This window comes from Muscardinus avellanarius, assembly GCF_963383645.1.
Source record: "Muscardinus avellanarius genome assembly, chromosome: 4".
Taxonomy (NCBI): domain Eukaryota; kingdom Metazoa; phylum Chordata; class Mammalia; order Rodentia; family Gliridae; genus Muscardinus; species Muscardinus avellanarius.
Window position 1 is genome coordinate 151,490,238 of NC_137789.1, and position 27,484 is coordinate 151,517,721.

Below are 27,484 nucleotides of genomic sequence, written 5' to 3' on the forward strand. Positions count from 1 at the left end.
GTTTTGAAATAAGTCCCTAATGGCTCTTTGCCTTTCAGTGGTGGTGTTGTTATAGCTTCATTTTAGTTTCTAACTTTATTAATTTTTGTCTTTTTTATCTTTTGGTTAGTTTGGCTAAGGGTTTATAAGTCTAGTTAATCTTTTCAAAGAACCAACTCTTGTTTTATTGGTGTGTGTGTGTGTGTGTGTGTGTGTGTGTGCGCGTGCATGCACACGTGTGTGTTGTTTGTACTGGGAAACTGATTGAATGCAGAGGCATTCCACTCTGAGCTATACCCCTGGCCCTTTTTAAAAATTATTTGTTTTGAAACAGGCTCTCAGTAGGTTGTTGAGAGTCTCAGCCTCTTAACTACTGGGATTACAGACATGTACCACCATACCTGGCTTACTTCATTGATCTTTTGTATTATTTTTTAGTTTCTATTTTATTAAATTTAGCTCTGATATTTATGATATATTCTTATGTATTTTATTTTTACACATTAATTGGTGCATTATGGTCTCACATTATAGTGTAGTTGATAAGTGATAGTGACATACATACACTGAGCACCTGGTGGGCTTTCTCCTGGCTCCCTTCCCACTTCTCCCCTTCCCATACATAATATTGGAATTATCACATATGCACATGATGTCCATTGAAGTGTTTCCTTCATTTATTCTGCCTCTCTCCCTAGCTTTGGCATATGAGAGAAAATATATGACCCTTCACTTTCTGTGACTGGCTAATCTCACTAACATGATGTTCTCCAGGTTCATCCATTTTCCTGCAAATGACATTATTTTGTTCTTTTTTATTACCGAGTAGAATTCCGTTGTGTGTATATCCCATAAGTTTGCAATCCACTCATCTGTTGAGAACACTTGGGTTGGTTCCATAATTTGGGTGTTTGAATTGTGCTGCTACGAACATAGATATGCATGTATTACTATAGTAGTCTCATTTCAGTCCCTTTGGAAAGATCAACATCATTACCAATTAGGGTGATGTAAATTAAAGCCACACTGAGCTTCCATCTAAACCCAATTAGAATGACAGTCATCAAGAAGTCAAAAAACAAGTCGGTGTGGTGGCACACACTTATAACCCCAGCTTTCAGGAGGTGGAGACAGGTGGATTGCAGTTTGCAGATAGCCTCAGCTACTTACTGAGACCCTCTGCAACTTAGTGAGACCTTGTTTCAAAATAAAGAATAAACAATAGGGCTGGGGGAGTAGCCTAGAGGTAGAATGCCTCTGGGTTCCATACCAAGTTACCCCCCACACACACACACAAAGAAGTAAAAAACAGTAAGTACTGATGGGAATGTGGGGAAATAGATATTTTTCTATTTCAAATTAGTGGAGCTTCTCTGGAGATCAATGTGGAGATTCCTCAGAAAACTGGGAATGGATCCACCATATGATCCAGCTATACCACTCCTGGCTCTGATTTTTATTATTCCTTTCCTTCTATGGGTTTTTTTTCAATGTATTCAGGAAAATTTATTTAATTTTTGGTTCTAGAGGTTCAAAGTCCAAGATCTGGTGGCTGTATCTGAGAAAGGGCTTGTGTAACATCAAATATGATAAAAAATGGACAGTCAAGTGAATTCATGTAAAAGACAAAACACAAGGGGCGGCCTTACTTTATAACAAGTTCTCTCTTGGTAACCCACCCAGTCCTGAAGACCAGTGTGAATCCCTCTTTTTTTCCATATTTTATTTTATTTATAAGTGGAACATATTGAAAATGGTATTCATTTAGATTGTGCTTTGTGCCCTCCCTCCCCCATTTCCCTTCCCCTCTCCTAATAAAGAGTGTCTGGATTAACCATGCTATATTTATACTATTACACATATTCATATGTAGCTCCTCCATTGAACAACCTCAGCTTTCTTCCTCTCCTATGCTTCCATTCTAGCTTTGCTGAGATTTCTCCTCCATCATCTGGAGTCCCTCTGGTATTACCACTACTCCCTAGCTTGGGCATATTAGAGAAAACATATGTCCCTTCTCTTTCTGTGCTTGACTAATCTCACTTAACATAATGTTCTCCAGTTCCTTCCATATTCTTGCAAATGCTATTATTTTATTCTTCTTTATAGCTGAATAGAATTCCATTGTGTGTATTTCCCATAATTTTGCAATCCATTCATCTGTTGATGGAGATCTAGGTTGGTTCCATATTTTGGCTATTACAAACTGCTGCTATAAACATAGGTATGCATATGTTAATGTAGTTCTCTGATTTCAACCCCTTTGGAAAGATACCTAGGAGTGGTATAGCCGGATCAAATGGTGCATCTATTGTCAGTTTTCTAAGGAATCTTTACACTGATCTGTTGCCGACTAATCTCAGTTGGGTCGTTATTGTCAGCTCCCGGTCAAATCCTCAGAAAGATGGGGCAAAAGGCAGGTGGAGTTCTGCAGAAACTTATCTGCAGCGATTCTTTCCCCTCTATGAATTCCCTAAGTTTTTAGGTACGACGTTTGGGAAAGAATCTGAGGCGGACAAAGGCTTCTTGAGCCAATGACACTTTATTACAAAAACCCCGAAAAATTTATACCCTTCACCAGTGAGATTAATAATAGGAGAAAAAAGAAAGGGAAGGGGGGCAATCACAGCCTTCTCATGGAATCTTCTTTTGCTTTCTTTTTTGAAGTTTCCATCTATATCCATATGACAAGCATGGGGAGATGTGCGGTCCAGGGAGATGCGATGGGCGTCTCTCAGATCTCATCCGCCTTGCCTTCTGAAGTCTGAAAGCTTACAAAAACTCACAACACAGCTTGGCAAATAAGATACCACAAATAACACCATGAAGTTCTTGGATTTAGTTGTCAGATGTATTTCCTTAACTGCTGAACACTCTTTTTTAGACAAAAAGCCTATTAAAGGCCTATTGGTCTCTAATAATCCATTTCCTTATCACAAACCCTCTGCAACCTGCTTCTAACTTTCTAATTCCTTTCTTTCCCAGTCGGGACATTCTTTTTTTTTTTTTTTATAATTTATTTTATTGGTGCACTGTATTCATACATCATAGTGGGATACAAACTTTTGTAGACATACATGCACACATCGCCCAGTCAGTCCCCACCCGATCCCCACCCCATTCCCTCCCAACCCCTCCTTCCCATGCTTGGCTTAGTGGTTGACATCTAGTATTATAGCAAATTATCCAAAGTTAAAAATGATAATCTCACATAACCGTTTCATTTGTCTGATACCAAGCTTTTGATGACTTAAAGATAACATTTCAATATTTCTTTTTGCTTTCTTTCTTACCAGAGAATATTTTTTTCTATTTTTTTTAGGTGAAACTATCATATATTTATATATTTATTTTTCAGAAAAAATCTATCCTAATATGGAATATGGACTCTAGGTACCCAAAACAATCTTGAAAAAGAACAAAGCTAGAAGATATATATTTTCTGATTTCAAACCATATAAAGCTACAATAATTGAAACAGTGTAGTACTATTCTAAAGGCAGATATATAAACCATTGGAGTTAAATAAAAGCCTAGAGCTAAATTCTTCCCTATATTGTCAAGTTATTTTTGACAAGGTTTCCACGAACATTTGGTGGTGGAAATAAAAATCTTTTAACTAAGTATTGTTAAAAAATAATAATTACATGGAAAAAAATACAATTGGGCCCTTACCTAATCCCATATACAAATATTAACTCAAAATAGATAATAGACCTAAATATAAATCTTAAGACTATAAACTTTTAGGAGAAAATCTGGGTCATTAAACCTCACAACATTGAAATTGGCAGTGATTTCTTGGTTATGATTTCAATGGCACAGGCAACAGAGGAGTATACAAACTCCCTAAAAAAAAAAATTGTATATCCAAAGACAATGTAAACAGAGTTAACAGTTACTAATAGAATGGGATAAAATATTTCCAAATGCTATATCTGAAGGTATATTAATATTCCAACTAGAAATCCTAAAAATTAACAACAATAAAGGCAAACAATACCCTTTTGAGATAGGTAAAAGACTAACATAAATAATGAATCTCCACAGATAACCAATCTTAGTTGTCTGTTGGATGGAAAATCTTGTTTCTCAAGTTCTGGAGTGTGTTACCTATTTCTTCTTTGTAGTTAATCTCTTTGAGTATTTTCTCTAGTGCTGGTTTTGAAGACATAAATTCCTTCAGTTTCTGTTTATCATGGAAGCTTCTTATTTCTCCATCTAATTTGATAGAAAGTTTTGCTGGGTAGGAAATTTTTGGCTGGAAGTTGTTTTCTTTCAGAATTGGGAATATGTTACTCCAAGCCCTTCTGGCTCTCATAACTTGGTTTGGGAAGTCTGGAGTGATTCTAATTGGTTTGCCTCTGAATGTCACTTGGCCCTTTGCTTTTGTTGCCTTTAAGATTCTCTGCTTGGCTTCCACATTGGTCATTTTGACAATTATGTGGCGTGGGGATCCTCTTCTCCGATCCTGTCTAAAGGGAGTTCTATAAGTTTCCTGGACCTGTGTATCAACCTCTTGCTCTATGTTTGGAAAATTTTCTGCTATTACTTCCTTGAAGAGATTGTTGATCCCTTTGGTTTCACTTTCTTTTCCCTCCTCTATTCCAATAATTCTTAGGTTAGCTCTCTTAAAATGGGCCCATATTTCTTCATTATCAGATTCCTGCTGTCGGATATTTTTTTCTAGATTAGAAACTATGATTTCATTTTTGGAATGATCATCTTCTAAGAGCGAGATTCTGTTCTCCATGTGTTCTAATCGGTTGTTTGTGCTTTGAATTGAGGCCTTTACTTCATTAATTGCGTCCTTTATCTCTTTTTGGTTCTCTCTGAGTTCTTTTCGAAGCACCTCTATTATTTCTACAGTTATTTTCCTGATTTGATCTTCTAGAAATCTCTGATTTTCTGTTTTATCGGGTTCTGATGTTGTGGGGTTGTGGGCATTAATTGCTCCAGTATTATTCCTCTTTCCCATGATTTCGGATGTTTGTGCCTTCTCTGGGTTCTTCCCTTGGGTCACTATGACTTCCCTTAAGGTGTTCTGGATCTCGAGTCAGTAGTATCTCGGACCCCACTACTCCTTTACTGGGTTTTATCACAGAGTCTCCAACCCAGAGAGTCGATAGAGGCTGCTTTAGACTGTGGGGGGGTGCCAGGTTGCACGTTCTCCTATGGTGTGATATCTCGGCCACCGCCCCTTCCCCACTGGGTCAAGTCCCAGGGATTTCTCCTCTGTGGCCCGCAATTTGACTCACTGTTCTTGAGTACGCAGATGTAGCTGTACTGGCCTCGCTGAATTCGCTGCTGCTGCCGCCGGTAGCAATATGGCGCCGCTGCTACGCCCTCGGCTGTGGGGCTGGCGTTTTTCTTTTTGATTTTGATTTCTACTCTGAATCCCTTCAGCGTGTGCTGAGCTCGGCCACTGGGAGCTGTAGATGCTCTCTGCGCGGAGAAATCTCTCCTAGCTGTTCCGCAGTGGCTCACCTCGGCTTGCTGTGGCCGTCTGGTGAATTCGCCGCTGCCGCCGGCAGTATGGCGCTTCTGCCGCATCTGCCGCGTCCTCGGGCGCAAGGCCGGTGTATCTCCTCTGTGGCTCTGTTCTCAGTCCGCTTTCTCTCTGGAGCCTGGTGATTTTTTGTTTCACTGGTGATGGTGTTTTCTGGCTATGAAAGGCGCTGATTTTGTGGTAATGGAGATTTGTTGTTAGCGGAGCTCTTAAGCCCCGCTTTTCTCGGTCGCCATCTTCCCCGAAGTCCGGGATATTCTTATGATAAGCTCTTCTTCATGAAAAAGTGCTTTCTTACTCTTACGGTATTTCCTTTCCTTCATACATATATATTTAGAATATCTGTCCTTTATTTTGTCATTTTCATTTCTAGCCATGCGGCATTCTCCCTGTCTCGGGAACGCTCACACTGGGCGTAAAGGTCAACAATCTTTCTCCTTGGCTCTATTGTATTTTGGCAACTAAGTTGTTCATCAACTAAATTGCTTCGAAGTCACACACAAAATTTTATCTTCTCTGTCTCTAGGCAGGATCTCAAGGGTAAACAAAGTTTCCTTAAACTGAGCTATCGGTTACCGGAGTTAATAGCTTAACCTAGTGATAGGAGTGAGGGTCGGAGACCCTTTGTGATTGCTGCATCTGGAATGCTTATCACAGCATCTGAATTCTGGCCAGTTTTTTCCTTACTATTGAGCAAAGCCAAGGACGTTTAGACAAATTATTAGAGAGTTTATTTCCACGGACTCAATTTCATAGTCCTAATTTCATATCACCGGAGCAATTCGTGTAGAAAGTTAAAAGGATAATAGTAAAAGTGGGGGGTACTTTGGCCAGAGACGACACCTCCTTCTCGGGGCTTTTTGCCGATTTTTATTATGTGGAGTGGGGTCTCAACACATAGATGCCGAGGCAGCAGGATGTCTTGGCACTGATCTCCATAGCGGCTGCACTACTTTGCACTCCCACCAACAGTGTAAAAGAGTTCCTCTTTCCTCACATCCTCAGTAGCATTTGTTGTTTGATTTCTTTATGCTTGTCACTCTGATTGGGGTTAGATAGAACCTCAGTGTAGTTTTGATTTGCATCTCCTTGATGGCTAGTGATGTTCAACATCTTTTCATGTATCTATTGGCCATTTGTATCTCTTCTTTTGTGAAGCGTCTATTCAGTTCATTTGCCCATTTCTTGATTGGGTTATTTGTTTTGCTAGTGTATTGTCTTTTGAGCTCTTTGTATATTCTGGATAATAACCCCTATCAGAGTGGTGGCTGGTAAAGATCTCCCATTCTGTAGGCTTCCTCTTTAGGTTCTTGATGGTTTCCTTTGATGAAACTTTTTAGTTTGATGCTATCCCACTTGTTAATTCTTGCTTTAATTTCCTGTGCTTTGGAAGTCTTGTTGAGAAAGTTACTCCCTGTGCCTATATGTTGGAGTGTAGATCCTATGCCTTTCTCTAATAACTTCACAGTCTCTGGTCTAATTTCTAAGTCTTTGATCCATCTCGAGTTGATTCCTGTGCATGGTGAGAAGTAAGGATTCAGATCCAACTTTCTACAAATGGATGGCCAGTTCTGCCAGCACCATTAGTTGAAAAGGCTGTCTTTTCTCCAGCGTATGAGTTTGGCCCCTTTGTCAAAAATCAATTGACTATAGATGTGTGGGTTTGTTTCTGTATCTTCTATTCTGTTCCACTGGTCAGTCTGCCTATTGTTGTGCCAATACCATGTTGTTTTTACTACTATTGCTCTATAGTATAATTTGAAGTCTGGGATTGTGATGCCTCCTGCCTGGTTCTTGTTGCTGAGAATTGCTTTGGCTATTCTGGGTCTTTTCTTTCTCCATACAAAATTCATAACTGATTTTTCCAGGTCTATGAGAAATGTTGTTGGTATTTTAATGGGAATTGCATTGAATCTATAGATCACTGCAGAATGACCATTTTGATGATATTTATTCTGCCTATCCATGAGCAAGGGAGATCTTTCCATCTTCCAAGATCTTCTTCAATTTCTTTCTTTAATGTTTTGTAGTTTTTTCTGTAGAGGTTTTTAAAATCTTTGCTTAGGTTTATTGGTTTAGAGGTTATAGTAAATGGAATAGTTTTCTTTATTTCTTTTGTTGTGGATTCATTGTTGGCATAAAGAAAAGCAACTGATTTCTTTAGGTTGATTTTGTATCCTGCAATTTTGCTGAATTGGTTGATCAGTTCCAGAAGTCTTTTGGTTGAGTTCATTGGATCTTCTAAATATAGAATCATATCATTTGCAAATAAGGATGGTTTTAATTCCTCTCTTTCTATTTGAATTCCTTTGATTTCCTTCTCTTGTCTTATTGCTGTGGCAAGAGTCTCAAGGACTATATTGAAAAGGAGTGGTGATAATGGACATCCTTGTTTTGTTCCTGATTTTAAAGGATATTCTTGCAGGTTTTCTCCATTCAATATGATGTTGGCTTTGGGTTTATTGTATATAGCCTTAATGATGTTTAAATATGTTCCTTCTATTCCAATTTTCTGCAGTGTTTTTAACATAGATGGGTGTTGGATTTTGTCAAATGCTTTTTCAGCATCTATTAATATGATCATGTGGTTTTTGTTCTTAGTTCAATTTATGTGGTGAATAACATGTATTGATTTGCGTATGTTGAACCACTCTTGCTTTTCTGGGATGAAACCAACTTAGTCATGGTATAAAATTCTCTTAATATGGTTTTGAATGTGTATTGCTAGTATTTTGTTTATAATTTTTGCATCTATGTTCATTAAGGATATTTGTCTGCAATTTTCCTTTCTTGAAGTATCTTTATTTGGTTTGGGGATTAATGTGATACTGACATCATAGAAGGAATTAGGGAGAATTCCACCTCTTTCAGTTTCCCAGAAAAAGTTGTGAAGTATTGGTATTAATTCTTCACTGAAAGTTTTGTAGAATTCAGCTGTAAACCCATCAGGGCCTGGGCTTTTCTTTGATGGAAGAATTTAGATTGCTGTTTCTGGGGGACTTCCGGGAAGATGGCGATGGAGCAAAATGGGGCTTACGAGCCCCGCTAACAACCAATCTCTATTACCACAGAATCGGCGCCTTTCATAGCCAGAGAACACCATCAGCAGAGAAACAAAAGATGTAATTTTAAGGGACAGAGAAAAGAGGGCTGGAAAAACGAGACACCAGAAACCAGACCACAGTGCTGCAGCCGGAGCCATGGCGTGAAGTGGCGGGCGCCATTTTGCCTTGCACACCAGGCTCCAGAGAGAAAGGGAACTCATAACGGAGCCCAGAAACCAGAGAGGAGATACGCCAGCCTCACGCCCAAGAACGCGGCAGCAGCGCCTTACTGCTGGCGGCAGCGGCGAGTTCACCGGACGGCACCAGACCAACGCACTCAACAGCCCACCAAACTCCAGAGAGGAGCGGCGGACAGCGAGCCAAGGTGAGCCGCTGCGAAACAGCTGGGCGGGATTTGGCAGATTTCTTGACGCAGGGAACAGCTAAAGCTCCCAGGGTCTGGGCTCACTGTACCCTGCAGGGACTCAGAGTGGAGTTTAAAAACAGAGAAGAAATACGCCAGCCTCATGGCCGAGGGCGTGGCAGTGGTGCCATATTGCTACTGGCGGCAGCAGCAGCGAATTCACCGAGTCCACGACAGCTCCATCTGCGCACTCAACAGTGAGTCAAATTGCGGCCCCTAGAGGAGAAATCCCAGTACTGTACTTCCAGGGACTTGACCCAGTGGGGGAGTGGTGGTGGCAGAGATATTACACCATAGGAGAATGCCCAATCTGGCACCCCCCATGGTCTAAAGCAGCTTCGATTGACTCCCTGGGTCTGAGACTCTGCGATACAACCTAGTAAAGGAGTAGTGGGGACTGAGATACCACAGACTCGAGATCCACAGCACCTTAAGTGAAGTCGTTATGACCCATGGAAGAACCCAGAGAAGGCACAAACTTCCGAAATCATGGGAAAGAGGAATAACAATGGAGCAATAAATGCCCACAACCCCACAACATCAGAACCTGATAAAACAGAAATTTAGAGATTTATAGAAGATCAAATCAGGAAAATAACTGTAGAAATAATAGAAGTGTTTCAAAAAGAATTCAGAGATAGCCAAAGAGAGATAAAGGATGCAATTAATGAAGTAAAGGCCTCAATTCAAAGTACAAACAACCGTTTAGACCACATGGAGAATAGAATCTCACTCCTAGAAGATGATCATTCAAAAAATGAACACATAGTTTCTAATTTAGAAAAAAAAATCCGACAGCAGGAATCTGACATTGAAGAAATATGGGCCCATTTTAAGAGAGCTAACCTAAGAATAATTGGAATAGAGGAGAGAAAAGAAGGTGAAACCAAAGGGATTAACAATCTTTTCAAGGAAATAATAGCAGAAAAATTTCCAAACATAGAGCTAGAGGTTGATACACAGGTCCAGGAAATTTATAGAACCCCCGTTAGAGAGGATCAGAGAAGAGGATCCCCACACCACATAATTGTCAAAATGACCAATGTGGAAGCCAAGCAGAGAATCTTAAAGGCAACAAAAGCAAAGGGCCAAGTGACATTCAGAGGCAAACCAATTAGAATCACTCCAGACTTCCCAAACCAAGTTATGAGAGACAGAAGGGCTTGGAGTAACATATTCCAAACTCTGAAAGAAAACAACTTTCAGCCAAAAATTTCCTACCCAGCAAAACTTTCTATCAAATTAGATGGGGAAATAAGAAGCTTCCACGACAAACAGAAACTGAAGCAATTTATGTCTTCAAAACCAGCGCTAGAGAAAATACTCAAAGAGATTAACTACAAAGAAGAAATAGGTAACACACATCAGAACTAGAGAAACAAGATTTTCCATCCAACAGACAACTGAGATTGGTTATCTGTGGAAATTCATTATTTATGTTAGTCTTTTACCTATCTCTAAATGGTATTGTTTGCTTTTATTGTTGCTATTTTTAGGATTTCTAGCTGGAATATTAATATATCTTCAGATATAGCATTTGAAAATATTTTATCCCATTCAATCAGTAACTGTTAACTCTGTTTACATTGTCTTTGGATATACAATATTTTTTTATTTTTTACGGAGTTTGTATACTCTTCTGTTGCCTATGTCATTGAAATCATATCCAAGAAATCACTGCCAATTTCAATGTTGTGAGGTTTTATGACTCAGATTTTCTTCTAAAAGTTTATAGTATTAAGATTTATATTTAGATCTTTTATCTATTTTGAGTTAATATTTGTATATGGGATTAGGTAAGGGTACAATTTTATTCTTTTTCATGTAATTAGTATTTTTCAACAATATTTAGTTAAAAGATTAGTATTTCCTCCACCAAATGTTCGTGGAAACCTTGTCAAAAATAACTTGACAATATATGGAAGAATTTATCTCTAAGCTTTTATTTAACTTCAATAGTTTATATATCTGCCTTTAGAACAGTACTACACTGTTTCAATTATTGTAGCTTTATATGGTTGAAATCAGAAAATATATATCTTCTAGCTTTGTTCTTCTTCAAGATTGTTTTGGGTATCTAGAGTCCATATTCCGTATCAGGATAGAATTTTTTCTGAAAAATAAATAAATAAATGTATGATAGCATCACCTAAAAAAAAAAAGAAAAAATATTCTCTGGTAAGAAAGCAAAAAGAAATATTGAACTGTTATCTTTTAGTCATCAAAAGCTTGGTATCAGACAAATGAAACTGTTTTGTGAGATTATCATCGTTAATATTGGATAAATTGCTATAAAACTAGATGTCAACCACTAAGCCAAGCATGGAAAGGAGGGATGGGGAGGGAATGGGGTGGGGATCGGGTAGGGGCTAACTGGGCGATGTGTGCATGTATGTCTACGAAAGTATTTTCTTCGTACCATTATGATGTATGAATACACTGCACCAATAAAAAATAAAATTAAAAATTAAAGAAAAGAAAAATTAAGATTAAGAAATAAGTGAAAAAAAATAGAACATACCAGCAATCAATAAGCTAAAAGCTGATTCTTTAAAAGGATCAACAGATTGAAAAACATCTAGACTGATCAATAAAAAATAAATATTAAAAAAATAGATTGCTGTTTCTATTTCTTTGTTTGCTATTGGTTTGTTTAGGCTTGCTATGTCATCTTGGTTCAGTTTAGGTAGGTTATATGTGCTAAGAAATTTATCAATTTCTTCCACATTTTCCAGTCTGTTGGAGTATAAATTCTCAAAATTGTTTCTAATAATCCTTTGAATTTCCCCTCTGTCTGTGGTGATGTCTCCTTTTTCATTTCTGATTTTTATAATTTGAGTTTATTCTCTCTTTCTTTTGATTAGGTTGGCCAGGGGTTTGTCAATCCCATTAATTTTCTCAAAGAACCAGCTTTTTGTTTTGTTGATTCTTTGAATTGTTTTTTTGTTCTCTATTTCATTTATTTCTGCTCTAATTTTAATAATTTCCTGCTTCCTGCTGGCTTTGGGATTAGACTGTAGCAGTCTTTTTAGGTCCTTGAGTTGTGTCATTAGGTTGTTTGCTTGGTGACTTTCTGTTCTTCTTATGTGGGCACTCAATGCTATGAACTTTCCTCTCAACACTGCCTTCAAAGTGTCGCATAGATTTTGGTAAGTTGTTTCTCTATTTTCATTTAGTTCCAGAAATTTATTTATTTCTCCCCTAATTTCCGATCTTACCCACTTGTCATTCAATAGTGTATCATTCAATCTCCATGTATTTAAATAGTTTCTTTTGGGTTTACTGTTGTTGATTTCTACTTTCATTCCATTATGGTCTGAAAAGGTGCAAGGAATTATATTACATCTTTTGAATTTGCTGGTGCTTGCTTTGTGTCCCAGAATGTGATCTATTTTGGAAAAGGTGCCATGGACTGCTGAGAAGAGTGTGTATTCTGTTGTTCCTGGTTGAAATATTCTGTATATGTCTATTAAGTCCATTTGGTTTATAGTTTTCATTAGTTCTGAAGAGAATTTACTCATCTTTTGCCTTGAAGGTCTATCCAGTTGTGTGAGAGATGTATTGAAGTCTCCCACTATTGTATTTGGGTCTATTTGAGATCCAAGAGGGTTTGTTTTACAAATGTGGCTCCACACACATTTGGGGCATAAACATTTACTATCATTATATATTCTTGGTGGATCATTCCTTTTAATAAAAGGAAGTGCCCTTCTTTGTTTCTTCTGTTGTGTTTTAGCTTAAAGTCTATTTTGTTGGATATCAGTGTTGCTACTCCTGCCCATTTTTAGTCTCCATTGGCATGATATATCTTTTTCCATCCTTTCACTTTCAGTCTGTGAATGTCTTTTGCTCTAACAGGAGTTTCTTGTAAACAGCATATATTTGAATTATATTTTTTAATCCATATTGCCTGTGTCTTTTGATTGGAGAGTTAAGTTCTTTGACATACAGTGTTATTATTGAAATATGGTGTTTGTTTCCTGTCATTTTGTGTTTCTATCTTCTGTTGGATATAGTATTATTTCTTCATATTTAGATGCCCTGCTGATCAACTTCATCTCTTCTCTGGTTCTGAAGTCTGCTTCTTTTTTCTTCTTTTTGGTTTATTTATTTAAATATTTTCTCTAGTGTTGGTTAGAATTCATGAATTTTTTGAAGTTCTGCTTATCTTGAAACACTTTTGTTTCTCCATCAATTTTGAATAATAGTTTTGCCAGATATAGAAATTCTGGTTGGAAATTGTTTTCTTCCAGGGTCTGGATCACATCATACCAGTCTCTCCTGGCATTCATGACTTGGGATGTATAGTCTGGAGTGATTCTTATTGTTTTGCCTCTATATGTCACCGTACTTTTGTTCTCACTGCTTTTAAGATTCTTCCCTTGATGTCTATGTTGGTCGTTTTGATTATTATATATTGTGGGAACGTTATTCTTTGATCTTGTCTTAGTGGTGTTCTGTATGTCTCCTGAAAGTGAAGATCTAAGTCTTTTTCCATGTTTGGATAATTCTCTGAAATTATTTCTTTTAAAGAGATTGTGGATGCCCTTGGTCTGTACTTCTATCCCTTCTTCAATGCCTTTTATCCATAAGTTAGGACGCTTCATATTGTCCCATAGTGGCTGGATGTTTAGGTTTTGTTGCTGTACTGACTTCTGTATGCTGTTGACTGTGTTTTCGGTTTTGAATGAACTGTCTTCTAAGAGTGATATTCTACTTTCAATTTCATCTAATCTTCCAGAATTTCTTTCTATTGCTGTCTTCATTTCATTTATTGACTCTTTCATTTCATTCCAGACCTCATTCTGATTCTTTTCTTAGTGTTTCTATTTCCTCTTTCATTTTCTGTAGACTTGTTTTAAAGCCTTTCATCATATTATAGATCAAGATTCTGAACTCTGCTTCTTGCATTTCTTGTAGGTCAGTATTCATGATTTCTGTTGTCTCTTCATTATTCCTGGTTCTCGTATCTTCAACATTCTCAGTCCTATTTTTCTGATGTCTACTCATTGTTTATGAGTATTATGTCTAATCCAATCTTAGTATTAGGAATTTAGAGGTATCAGTAGGTCAGCAGTGCTTTTTCCAATGTTGAGGGTTGGGTGATGGTGGAGGAGCCGGGGTGATGGGTACAGGAGTCAGGTTAGGTAGAGTAAGAATTTAAGTATGACAAGGTAATATCTTGTTGAGAATGAGAGAGAGTTAAATAGTAAGACTCTTGTAGTTAGTAGAGTATTTAAATATGGAGATATGAAATACTTTGAATATTAAACAAGGAGATATAGTATGGGAAAAGGTTTTGAAGGAAGAAAGTAGATAGGTTAGAGTGGGGAAGTTTGTAAGAGGGGTGAGGGGAGGAGCAAACAAACACAAATAAGGTATCAATACAAGATACAAAAGCTAACTATTATATAATCAAAGAAAAAAAAACAACCAAAAGAGGAAAAAGAAAAAAAGAGTAAAAAAATGAAAAAAGGGACAAGAACAAAATAAAATAAAAAGAACTAGCAACTGTGTGAGACCAGAAAACAAGGCAAAATATCAAATATATAAAAAAATCCCAAATAAAAGTAAAAGAAAGAAGGGTAGAAAAGAGAACAAAACAACAACAACAACAACAACAACAACAACGAAACCAGTCCTACCAATTTACGAATATTGGGTCAGGTCCATATAATATTTGAATGTCTGATTGCTGTGGTAACTTTCAGAGTATAATCCAATGTTTCTTAGTTTGCTCTATACTCTATTGTCAGCTTCTTAAGCTACTCTCTGGGTGTTTGGACACCTTTCTTTGACAGCTTTGGGTTTAGATGTCAGGGCGTCTGGTGTCACTGTTAATAAATTCTGTACAATCCTGGGTTCTGTATATTTCCAGCCTGTAGTCAGTGCCTCTGCACTCTCCACCCTAGACCCAGGCCTGTGCTTTCCTACCGCAGGGGTGGAGGATGTCCAAAGTATTCTTAGAACCTCCTCCTGAGGCCCTGTGCAGGTATTGCATCTTGATGACTTTTCCTGTGTCTCTGGAAATTCTAACTGGCCTAGCCCATGAGTTCCCAAGATGCACCCTGGGCAAAGGGTTGCTGTATGGTCCCGGAGCACACACAGCTACTGCTAGAGCACTGCCAGGTCCCAGGGCGTGGGCTGGGTGCACAGCTATCACTAGACCTGGGCGCAGGTGGGTGCAGATGCCTAGCACCCGGTCCAGGGCTCAGGCAGGGTACACAGGGCTAGAGCCAGACCCAGGGCGTGGGCTGGGCGCTCTAGACTAGTGTGGAATCTCCAGCTGTGGGGCAGATGCAGACAGCCAGTGGTGGGTCTGGGGTGCGGGATGGGCGCAGACGGGTCTGGGGGCACAGGTGGAGCACAGCGTCTAGCACTGGTCTCTGGCTCAGGCAGGGTGCACAAGGATAGCGCTAGGTCCCAGGGCATGGGGCAGACATGCATGGCTAGTGCTGGACCTGGTGCGCAGGCTGGGGGCCCAAGGATAGCTCCCGGTCTTGCTGTTGCTATAGCTGTCCTGGGGAGTGGGCTGGGCCTGCGAGGTTAGCGCCTGGGCTTGAGCAGAGTGCGTGGGCTAGGCGCACAAGGTGAGTGCCGAGTGGCACTCACGAGGGGTGCGGGTGGCACAGACAACTAGTGCGGGTGTTGGGGCATGAGCAGGGTACATGAGGATAGTGCTGGGTCCTGAGGCAGGGGACAGGTGTCAGGACAGGACCTGGGGTGCACGCTAAGACCCGCAGCTTCTCTGGGCACACTCAGATACCTGGTTTCCTTTATCCATGTATCTGGAGGACTCACTGTGCTGTTGTGGTCCCTTCTTTGGTGAGCACACAGGCTTCTGGCTCCGGCGCTGCTCGCTGCTTAAGATGTTGGAGCTCTATGTTCGTTTTCAAACTCTTGGGTTATTTTGCCACGGTGGTGTCAGATCCAGGGATTGTGGTTTGGGCCGGCAACCCGCGCTGCCGCTGGCAGGCGGTCTGGTTGTGTCTGCAGCAGATCCAATGCCCGAACTTTTTTTTTTTTTTTTTGCAGTGGATGTCACAGTTTAGGGGTTCTGAATTCCTTCTGCCAAGGTCCCTGGATCTGTTTTGGTTCCTGAGATATATTTATTTTGTTGGTTAAGACGCTGCCTTCTAGGTAGTTGAACTTTATTTATTTCAGCTACTGAGAAGTGCTGTGTCCCGCAGTCACCATTTTGAATCCCCTATGGGTTTTGAGATTGGGTTCTTCTTGCTTTTCTAAGACCTTGAGGTGTGTCGTCATTAGGTTGTTTGAGATTTCCCTCTCTCTTTTATTTTTGTTGTGTACTTTAGATTAAACTCAGGGGCATTCTACTTCCAACCTACACCCCCAGCCCTTTTTTATTTTCATCTTGAAACAAGATCTTGCTCAGGTGAGGAGAGTCTCACTACTTGCTGAGGCTGTCCTGGCATGTGCAATCCTCTTGCCTCAGCCTCCCAAGTATGGGGATTACAAGTGTGTGCCACCACGTCCAGCTTCCTTCTCTTTTTTTAATGTAGGTCCTCATAGCTATAAACCTCCCTCTTAGAACTGCCTTCTCTATAGTCCACAGATTTTGGTTGCTGTGTTTCCATTTTTGTTCAATTCTAAGAATTATTTTATTTCCCCCCTCCAATTTCTTTAATTACCAGCTGATCATTCAAAGGTGTTTTGTTCCCTCAGCAACTTAGTGAGACCTTATTTCAAAATAAAAAATAAAATAGGGCTGGTGGTGTAGCTCAGAGGTACAATTCCTTGGATTAAATCCCTGACAGCACACACACACACACACACACACACACACACACACACACACGCACACACACACGTTTCAGTTTCCATGTATTTGTGTAGTGTCTGGAATTTTTCTAGTGCTGTTAGTTTCTAATTTCATTCCATTGTGATCCAAAAAGTCGCAGAGATTATTTCAATATTTTTTGCATATGCTAAGACTTGCTTGTTACAGTTATTGAATAATGATTTCAAAGTTTTTATCATTGTATTTGTAGCTTATTATGCCATTTAATTATAAGAAAAAAGGGTATCAGTGTTTTGCTTTACTTTCTACATAGTAACTGGAAGCACAACTCCTCATTATCTTTAAAGATACCAAATACATTTCTATGTTGACTTGGTAGAATGTTCTGTTTTCTACATTTAATGCTTTGTCCCATCCCATCTGTGACACCCTACCCCATCACCCAGAGCTCAGTGTTACCATTACCTCTGAATTATTTTACTACTTAATGCTTCTATAAGTCCTTTAGCCTTGAGAACCTGTAGCTGTACATTTTTTTGGTTAATTTGCGTGGGTATATCTTGTCTCACATCCAGTGAATCCCCTTTTTGAAAAGTTGGGTCTATTTACATTAGCAGTGTTTGTTTGTTTGTTTATTTATTTATTTATTTATTGCCTTGTGTGTATAATGATTTGGTGCAAATGTAAAGGTACTAACCACTACCAAGAAGCTAAGAAGAGTAGCAGAAATCCAAGAGGTTTAGGAAGGTGCAAACTTTTTCCTCTGAAAAGGAAAATAAAAGATTGAAGCTGGAAAACAAAACCTACCTACTTTATCATCAGTCACACGTGGGACTGTCGTCAGAGGCAGAAAGAAGTTATTAATCCATCCTCAGTCACCCGGAGACCCCAGGAAGCAATAAAGCAAGCAACATGGTTCTGCGGGAGGCAAGCCCAGCCAGGCCCATTCCATTTTCTTTGAAACTTGTGACTAGTCACAGAGACGGGGAAGAAATGGGTGTAATCTATTTGGAACTAGTAATGTTTTTTCCCCATTAGCTCTTTGTTTGTCTAAATCAAGAGGCTGAGAATGAGAAGTCTCAAGACTCTCAAGAAGAGACCGACAGCTTCATAGCCATGATAACAGCAACACCAGAGCTGGCTTTGAATCAATCAACAATGACTTGCTTCAGTGAGCGTATCTCTGAAAGCCACCAATCGGTGGCAGCCTCATGAAAGTCAGTCCATTGCCTGTGGACTCTCTCCAGTGAGTGGCCCCAGGGCTGCTGTCAGTCCCCTCTGGTGCCCACAACCAGCGCAAAGCACATTTCTGAGGCTGATGTCTTCCCATTCTGCCTCTTCCCTAAACACTGTAGAAAATTAGTCATTATCTCAGCTTCCTGCAGTCTCATTGGTCTCTGCTCAGTGAGTCTCCTATGACTAGCATAGCTCTCTCCTACTCAAGTAGGTAATAAACTCAGCATTTTAATTGAGGATTTTAAATAACGGTCATAGCCTTTGGCCTTCCAAACTCAGCCCAAATCATTCTGAAGACCCTCATGTGAAAGCACTCTCAGGCTCCCTGGGGCAACAGATTTTATTTTGGCACTTAAGCCTAAATTTTCCTTTTCTGTTATATCTTCTGCCAGATAAGTCTGCCTCAAAAATGATCTGAGCTCTAACTTGCTTCTGTGAGCTCTGGTTGCTGAATTTCTTTTGTTAAACTTTGTCATCAGTCTCTGGCTTATTTCAGTAAATGTTGGTTGCTGCATTTATTTATTTCTATAATCTATGATTTAATCTTGGGATATATAAGGTCATTAGACCTATGATATCATTTAAGGCAACTATATCTCTTGGCTTATAGGCACATTATTTGTTTAAAAAGTCAGGCTTCAGTCTATGCATCAAATAATTAGAGGCTTTGCTTTATAGTTGGTCAATCGGATATATATATATATATATATATATATATATATATATATATATATATATCATTAACCTGCTTATTCTGATGGCTTCTTTGATTTTACAATTGTACATTAATATCTAGTGCATTCTTAAATTTTTCTGGATTTATTGTGTCTGTTGAATCCATGAGGAAGTTACCATGGAGAAGGATATAGATTCAGGCCAAATACATCATCCATCTGTCGTAGTTCACATTTAAAGTGTCACCTAAGCCTCATGTGTTGAAAGGCTTGATCCAGAGGTGGGGCTCTGAGGGTGTGGCTCAGATGTAGAATGCCCCTGAGCTCAATCTCGAGTACCAAAAGAGAAAGAGAGTTTGATATTTTGCCCTTGGCCCTCCCCAGCTCTCTTTCTTTATTCTGGCCACCCTGAGGTGACTGAATCATGATGGTGCTGATATCATCTGTGGATTGATTCATTGATGGGTTAATAGCTGAGGGCATTATTGGGGTGGTGGAAATGGTAGGAGATAGGGCCTAGTTTGAGGAAGTGGCTCGCTGGGGCATGTCAGGAAGGACATATCTTGCCCTTGGCCCTTCCCACCTCTCCTTCTTTATCTTGGCCACCCTGTGGTGAGCACCTTGGCTCTGCCAGGCCTTCCTGCCATTTTGTCCTGTTTTACTATAGGCCCAGAAACAGTGGAGCCAACTGATGATGGGCTGAAACCCTGGGATCCATGAGCCAAAAATCAAACTCTCTTTCTTTCTCTTTTGGTACTCGAGATTGAGCTCAGAGACATTCTACATCTGAGCCAAACCCTCAGCTGTTTTTATTTTGGAACACAGTCTTGCTAAGTTGCACAGAGTCTAAGTTATTAAGCCTGGCCTCAAACCTGTAATCTTCTTGTCTCAGCCTCCCAAGTACTGGGGATACAGGTGTGGGCCATCATGCCCAGCTAAATATTTCCTCCTTAAGCTAATTTTTTCAGATATTTTATCACAATGACAAAAAGCTAATACATCACCTAATCCTAGCTAACCTTGCAGACTAATGGCGAGAGGTCAGTTGGGCTGGTGGCCAATCCATGCATGGTGATTGGTCAAAGTTTATGTTGGGTCCCTTTCAAAACCTTTATAAAGATGCTCTGCAAAGCCATTTGGAAATGTTTTGTTTAGTATATTGTATCAGTCAGCGTTCTATTATTATAATAAGTAACTGGGATAAAGTTGCTTATAAAAGGAAAGGTTTATTTGGGCCACAGTTTTGGAGGTTCTAGTCCATGATTTGGTAGGCATGTTGCTTTTGGGTCTCTGGGCAGCAAGACATCATGGCAGGAGTGTGTTGAGGAGCTAATTGCTCCCCTTATAGCCAGGTAGTGAAACAAAGGAAGAAGGAGCTAGGGTTCCTCTGTCCCCTTTAAGGACACACCCAATGACCTGAAGACCACCCAGTGAGCCCCATTTCTGAAGGATCTCACCACCTCCCAAAAGTGCCACACTGGTGACCCAGCTTCTAACACCTGGGTCTTTGGGGAACATTCTGGATCCAAACTACAGCATATGTTTTCTGGAATTAGTCATTTTCTGGTAGCTGATGACATGATCTTCTTAGACTTCTTATCTTTTTCTCCTTTCCTCAAGAACCATTTTCTTATTATGTTGAGTCATAATCTTGACTTTTATGCTTATTAAATGGCAAATATATATATTTAAAATAACAATGTCCATTTGGATAAATTTTAGACATGTCAGAATTAATGCACTTAAGGGAGGTCAGGAAATAATAACAACACTTGTTATTAAACAGCTTGTTTAAAAGTGCTCAGCCATGAAGCTCATTAGACAACATGCTGAGCCCAAGGTCAGTCTCTCTCAGAAAAGCGCTAGTTTACTCCTGTTCATGAACCAACCCTCCTTCCTCACCCCTCTTCAATCCATGATGCTCTCTTCTTTCTGATCCTCTTTCTAGCCACCCAATCGAGTTAAGCTTCCTTCTTCCTCAATAAAATAACAATCACATAAAAAAAAAATTCTGGAACAAAAGGCCAGTGTAGAAAAGCTGAATTTAAACCATAGTCTAGCTGGGCGTGGTGGCACATGCTTGTAATCCCCATGCTTGGGAGGCTGAGACCAGGAGTATTGCACAGGTTTGAAGCCAGCCTAAGCTACTTAGTGAGGCTCTCAGCAACTTATGGAGACCCTGTTTCCAAATAAACTATAAAATAGGCCTGGGAGGATAGCCCAGAGGTAGAAAGCCCCTGGGTTCCACTCCCAGTACCATAAATAAATGAATAAATGAATAAATGAATAAATGAATAAATGAATAAATAAATAAATAAATAAACAAACCAACCAACCATAGTCTAGAGCTGAGTAAAGAACTATACATACAGATTTTAAACGTTAGTAAGAAAGACATTTTCATTTGCCATTTTATCATATATTTGCTGTTCTGGATTACCATAACTGAACCAACTACTTCATTTGACTGTTAGCTTCCTTAGATTAAAATCACACAGTGGGAAAGACAGGACTTAAATAACCCAGCTGTGCCTGGAGAGGCCAAGAAGAAATAGTCAGTGTATTACATTAGGACACTGTAGAAGCCTTTGCTATAGGGGAGGGTGGATAAAGCTCCAAAATGGCAAATAAAATAAAATAAAAGTGAATAGGAAATTTAAACCTTAGTGTCTAGCTATAGTTAACAATATGCATTGTATAGCTTGAATAGTGAGAAGGGAGGGTTTTGAATATGCTCAACATGAAGAAATTATAAAAACTTTTGGTGATGTTTATGCTAATTTTCCTGATTTGATCATTATATAACACATACACAGATCATCACATTGTACTCCACGAATGTGTACAAATATTATATGTTAATTAAAAAATAAAAATTGTATAAAAGAATAGATTCCAGACCACTTTCACATAGTACTTGGGCTAGATCTAGCAGCCTCAGCAAGGAGGCCTTGTATTCTCTTTTTGTAAGTGGATCTAGACCTGAAATAGAGAATACAGTAAAAAATAAAGTAGAATGGAAAATGCAACTTTAAAAGTCTCCTACATATAGCTGAATTTCTTAGAAAGTAAACCAGCTAGAAATAGAAACAAACTTCTGGATTTTTAGATATAGCAATTGATGCTTGAAATAAGACAAAAACAGGATCAAAAGTCTATTTTTTATTTTTTATTTTATTTTTTAAAAGTTTTTCGTTGTACTGGGGATGGAACCCTTCTCCAGGCTACACTCCCAGACCTATTTTATATTTTTATTTGGAAACAGGGTCTCTTAAGCCAGCGAAGCTGGCTTTGAACCTGTGCGATCCTCCTGTCTCTGCCTCCGAAGCGCAGGGATTATAAGCGTGCACCACCACGCCTGGCAGGATCAAAAGTCTACGAATAAGCTGGGTGTTGTGATGAATGCCCATAATCCCAGTCCTTGAGAGGCTGTGATAGGAGGATTGCAGGTTTGAGGAGGGCCTCCGAAATTTAGTGAGACCCTCAGGAACCTAGTGAGATCCCGTTTCAAAATAAAAAGTAAAGGGGCTGGGATGTAGCTCGGAGGTACAGTGCCCCTGGGTTTAGTCTCTGGTACCACGCACAAAAATATCTATGAATAAACACTGTGATATTTTCAGGCAGAAGGACTATTAGAAGAGTCAGTGTTCTATATTAGCAAAAAACCAAAAGCTCAGACATCCTAAACCTGTACACTGGTATCAGTAGAGTGAAAGACTGACACTTAAAAACTTTTTCTTTCCTCTAAACTTCTAAGAGAAATTATCTAGAAAGAGTATGGATAAAAAACACAGCTTTCATGTTAATCTTGCTGTCACTAACTATACCTAACATTAAGCCCACTGCCTTAGGACATCAACCCTCTAGAGTGAAGTGCTTCAGTAGTTTGAAAAGCAAGAAGACTTGCAAATTGATGGGGAGCCAGTGCGGAAAAAGGAGGAAAGAGCGTAATTTTATGTTAAAGTAAAATGGCTTGTATTCCCAAACTATGAACACAGTTTATAGATAAACTGGAAGGTAAGTCGTAAGTTGTAGAGGGAGGAAGTAAACTTTCTCTGCTTTGGTTTACTAAAACCACCTAAGGAGTAGGAATCTCTGTCTTCTGACCCAATTATTATTTTAGGATCACAACCAGAATGTGATATGATCTCTACAAATTTAACAAAGATCTATACTGTACAGAAAGCGACAGATCTACTGTACTGAAGGAAGCTTATTTTTAGGAGATTCTGGAAAAGCTCCCAATGCTCCTTTAACCAACATGTGTTTATGTTTCTGTAGTTTGAGAAGTGTTCACACCCAGAAGAAAACTTTTAGATGGATGCTCTGGTCCTGAATTTTGACTAAACATTATTTATTAATGGATCTTAACTTCCAAATGTGAAGGGGATCCTACAAGATGGGGTATGCAATAATGATTCTAGAATCCCGTAAAATCCAACTTCTTACCAGAAGCTAAATTGGCTCCAATGGTTAAAGTTGTGGTCTTCTCTAGGGCCTATCAAATTGCTAAAAATAAGGAAGTAAATATATACCCAGCAGTTGGTGAACTGATGGAATTTGAGTGGAGGCAGTGTGTATTGCTTTCAGCCCTGGCCTGTAAGAATCTCATACTCAGGAACCTTCCTATCTATGCCCTTCCTTGGTTTGATGCAGTAAGCACAGTGACCTTGGAAGTCCAAAATTTGCATATGGTAGAACCAGGAGACCAAAGGAACAAGGGTCCTGTGTTAGTTCATATCCTTCAGGAGACAGATGCCAAGAAGGGAATAGAAATTCCAGGCATTTACTGGGGGGAAGTGCCTGTGAAAGACAGAAAGGAGAAGGGGACATGGATAGGCAGGAAGAACGTCCAGATGTCTCTGCAGGCCTGATACCTATGAAAGAACAAGGAAAGAGGATTGAGCTGGAAGAGACTCAGCCTTCCATGTAGCCCCCAGCAGGTGAGGAGGACCACAGCCAAGTGAGATGTGAGGCACAGATAATTTTTGGAAGAAGGTGTAAGCTGATTTCCAAATCTTGACCAATAGTAACCTGGGGAAATGTTCTATTAGGATGAGCCAGTCCTCAAGCCCCAAAGAACTGTTGTTTCTTAGGTCGGTCCTTTGCCACCTGTGTCAAGTCAGGTCTTCCAGGAAACAGATGCCAACAGAGAACTAAAAGTGCAGGAGAGTTGCTGAGGGAAGTGTTTGTGAAGAGTAAAGGGAGCAAGAGCAGAGTGTGCAAGGAGAACTCACAGTGACTCTGATTAGAAACCTACCAGAAGAAGAGAGCAGGAAGGTTCCTCCTAAAGGAAAGTTGTAGTGAGCCTGATTGCAGTGCAGCTCTGAGAACAACTCCGTAAGGGAAGCCCTAGGAAGAAGATGACCCACAGAGGACCCTGGACCTGGCAGAAGGGCTGACTCTAGGACCTCTACTGCATTCAGTCCTTGGCTGGGTACATCCCCAGGGGAGTCTGCACTTGGTGTCAACACTGGCTGCCTCAGTCAACATTCTTACTGCTGTAACCCAAACGACTGACCATGCCACTTAGAGAAAGGAAGATTTATTAGCTCACAGTTTCTTGGAGATTCCAGGTTCAGTCCATGTGAGGCCAGGGGCTGGTGCTGAGTCATGGCACCAAGAGAGAGCAATGGCTCTGCTCTCACAACATGGAGTCTGGAAGCCAGAGAAGCAAGCAAGCAAGGGGGCTGAAAGACACAGCACAATCCATAAGGTGGTCCCACCCCAGGGACCACCTTCTCCAACTGCACTCAGGCCTAGATTACCACCTAGATAATGGATTTATCTGCTGATGAGATTACAACCCTCAAGACTTAACTCCGTCAACCCTGAGCTCTTTGGGGGTCACTATATATGACCATGACACTGCCAGGTCCCAGAGATGCAGCAAGTGGAGGTTGTCATCTAAGTCTACTCCTCATGGCAGCTCTTCTTTGGTGGGGGATCTGAGTGGTGGCACCTCTGTGGCCCCACTGTCCCTGAAGCATGACTTGGAGGGAAGCTATGTATTGATCAGCAATGTCTACTTTTAGGTAAGCAAGAAATAGACTTATTACATAAGAGACAGAGATAAACGGACACAGCAGCTCCTTGTCTAATTAATTCAGGCCATTGTATTAGCCTCTGACGTGACTCCCAGTGATGCCTGCCACCTGGTACAGTGCCCTCATGTGTGGGCTGGGTCTAGACTCACCTCTAATGAATAGAATAGGGGATATTACTTCCAAAATGAGGTCACAAGAGCAATGCCCATTTCGCTCTCTCTTTCTCTGGACCCCCGCTCAAAGGGAGTGAGCAGCCACATTGTAAGTAGCCCCATGTAATTACATGTGGTCAGGAGCAGTAGCCAGCCAGGACTGGCCCAGGGCAAACGGGCCTGGATATGGATCTTCTTAGACCTGCCAATAGTCATGTGAGTGACCTTGGGCTAAAATACAATTAATGAACCAACACTGAGTCTTTCCCATGTGGGCCTGGAAAGGACTTCTATCATGGTTGACATTCTGATTGCACCATGAGAGACCTGGAGTCAGGGTCACCCAGCTAAGCCTAGATTCCTGATCCATGGAACCTATGAGAAAATAGACACTTGCTATTTTAAGCTTCTATGTTTTGGGGAATTTGTTATAGATTCATAGGTAAAAAATACAAGTATATAGGTCAGTCCTTGTGCACAGATGTAATTTCAGCACTTGGGAGGTTGAATCAGGAGAATGGCAGGTTCAAGGACAGCCTCATCAAGGTAGCAGGACTCTCAGCAACCTAGCAAGCCCGTTTCTAAAACAAAGAAATAAAAAGGATGGAGGTGTAGTTTGTAGGTAGAGTGGCCATGAGTTTAATCCCTAGTGACACACACACACACACACACACACACACACACACACACACATTATAAATGCTATTTTGATGAGATGGTTTCCTATTAGCTGTTTGGCTTGAAGGTTCCTCCTAAAGGAAAGTTGAAGCGACAGGATTTGAAAGCTGAGTGGAACCTCAGAAGCCCTCTACTCCAGCATCCACTTCTTGGCTGCACATTAGAATAATTAATGGAATTAAAAAAATAAAACAAGCAAAACTGGTACTTGGACTCCTCTCTAGACTAATTAAATCAAAGTCTCTGGATGAGATACGTGACTATCGTTGTTTTGAAAAAGCTTTTTAGGTGATTGAAATCAGCAGCCGACAGTAAGAACCACCAAGCTTACTCTGGGATTCTCAAGTGCACCATACAATTATCCAGGGTATGGTTTATGTGGGTTTTAAGCTGGGCGTGGTGGTGCGTGCTTGTAATCCCAGCATTTAGGAGGTGGAGACAGGAGGATTGTGGTTCTTGGACAGCCTCAGCTACTTAGCAAGGCCCTTCACAACTCAGTGACCCTGTTTCAAAAATAAAGTCTAAAAAAATAGAGCTGGGGGTGTAGCTTGGAGGTAGAATGCCCCTGGGTTCCATCCCCAGTACCGAAAAAGAAAAAAAAGTAGATTTCCAAACAAGCCCCCAGAGAAGTTCAATAGGCCTGGGAGTTGCTAAAGTGTCTCCATATTTAACCTATTGCCAGATGATTCTGGTAAAGAAGGCTTGTGAGCCACAATTTGAACTGGCCTGTGCTGGATGTGAGGATAGGGATATTATGAAAAAGCGCAAATTTGTGAGGGTTACCAAAAAACAAGTGAGCGTGTCAGAATTACAATAGAAGAAAGGGCTGGAGCTCAGGAAACTGAAAAGGAGATGTTGACAGGGTCTGGCCACTGCCTGGGATGAGAGGAAGGAAGGAACCATTGAGGATTCTGAAATTGTAAGCCAGATGACTGCAGAGTGATGGGGAATGCTATTCTTTACAATATTGGGAGCATAGAAAAGACAGTGCAGGATAAAGATGATTACTTGCATGTTAGACAATGATCGTGAGGGTGAAGGGCAAACAAATGAGATGATTTACTTTGTGTATGATGTAAGTAATGCAGGTATCAAATTTATGATTAGAAAAACTGGGAAGCAGGAAAAATAAAATTGGAAATGACCTTGAGGAGAGAGAGAAAGGTGGTGGACCGAAGGCACTCAGTATTTTTACCGCTCCATGAGACTGAACAAAGTCAACAGGCGTGTAGCTGCCTGATGCGGCGGGGGTTGGAGGAAGATGCTGAGGGCGACTCGAGAGAGCCAATGACGGAGTGAAGCCAAGAGATACGGGTTTGGGAATAATAAGAGGAAATAATAAGGAAAATAGAGCGCACCAGCACCAAATGCCCAGCAGCGGGCGGGGAAGGGAAGCATCCCTTCAGTGGGGGTGGAAGGGAGAATCCCAGCTCTAAAAACGCAGGCTCCACTCCTGGGCAGAGAGGAGACCTGCATTCTGTATACCAAGGTAGTGTGAGAGAAGAGGTTTTCTATACTTGTTAGCACATCAGGTGGTGCTGGGGCTGGGTGCCATCTTAAGAAGTGTCCCCTTGTCTGAGCTTATAGTATAGGAGATTGCATTTTTTATTTTTATGTTTCTACGACCAATGGGCACTCCTTTTCAGATGCTCAATGGGCACCCACCCAGAGAATCTGTTTGGGCTAAGGAAAGTGTGACACAGTCTGCTGAGAACTCCAGGTGTTGGGAGGTGCTGACTGTGGTGCAGAGGGAAGTGGGGGGGCACTTCCTTTTAAAATTGGTGGTTTGAGCTTTGGGACAGGGAGTGAGAACAGCTGTGTGTGGATTTTTGAGGGAGCTGGGTCTGGAAGGGCTGAGGCTGGGACTGGTGGGTAGTGTATTGATAGTGGCTTCCCACCCCAGCACAGAACCTGTGGGCCTGGCCTCTCATGCTCAGAGGTATTCAGAGGTTATGGCATCACAGATTGGACACACTAAT